The sequence below is a fragment of the Microtus ochrogaster genome, chromosome 17 (assembly GCF_000317375.1).
Source record: "Microtus ochrogaster isolate Prairie Vole_2 chromosome 17, MicOch1.0, whole genome shotgun sequence".
Lineage (NCBI taxonomy): Eukaryota > Metazoa > Chordata > Mammalia > Rodentia > Cricetidae > Microtus > Microtus ochrogaster.
This window is the reverse complement of record NC_022019.1, coordinates 15,703,691-15,704,459: the sequence shown is the minus strand read 5'-3', so window position 1 is coordinate 15,704,459 and position 769 is coordinate 15,703,691.

Below are 769 nucleotides of genomic sequence, written 5' to 3'. Positions count from 1 at the left end.
CCTCACAGAGAGGGAGTGTCCTCACAGAGAGGGAGTGTCCCCACAGAGAGCGAGTGTCCTCACAGGGACAGAGTGCCCCCACAGAGAGGGAATGTCCTCACAGAGAGGGAGTGTCCTCAAAAAGAGAGTCCTCACAGAGAGGGAGTGTCCTCACAAGGAGGGAGTGTCCTCAAGGAGAGGGAGTTCCCCCACAGAGAGGGAGTGTCCTCACAGAGAGGGAGTGCCCCCACAGAGAGATAGTGCTCCCACAGAGAGGGAGCTCCCCCACAGAGAGGGAGTGTCCTCACATAGAGAGAGAGTGACCCCACAGAGACAGAGTGTCCTCACAGAGAGAGTGACCTCACAGAGACATAGTGATCTCACAGAGAGAGAGTGACCTAACAGAGAGAGAGAGAATCCTCACAGAGAAAGAGTGACCCCACAGAGAGAGAGTGTCCTCACAAAGGGAGAGTGTCCTAACAGAGAAGGAGTGTCCTCACAGAGAGAGAGTGCCCCCACAGAGAGGGAGTGAACTCACAGAGTTGGAGTGTCCTCACAGATAGGAAGTGACCTCACAGAGACAGAGTGACCTCACAGAGACAGAGTGTCCTCACAGAGACAGAGTGACCTCACAGAGAGAGAGTGACCTCACAGAGAGGGAGTGACCTCATAGAGAGAGTGTGACCTCACCGAGAGAAAGAGACCTCACAGAGGAGTGTCCTCACAGAGAAGGAGTGTCCTCAAAGAGAAGACTGACCTCACAGAGACAGAGTGACCTCACAGAGACAGA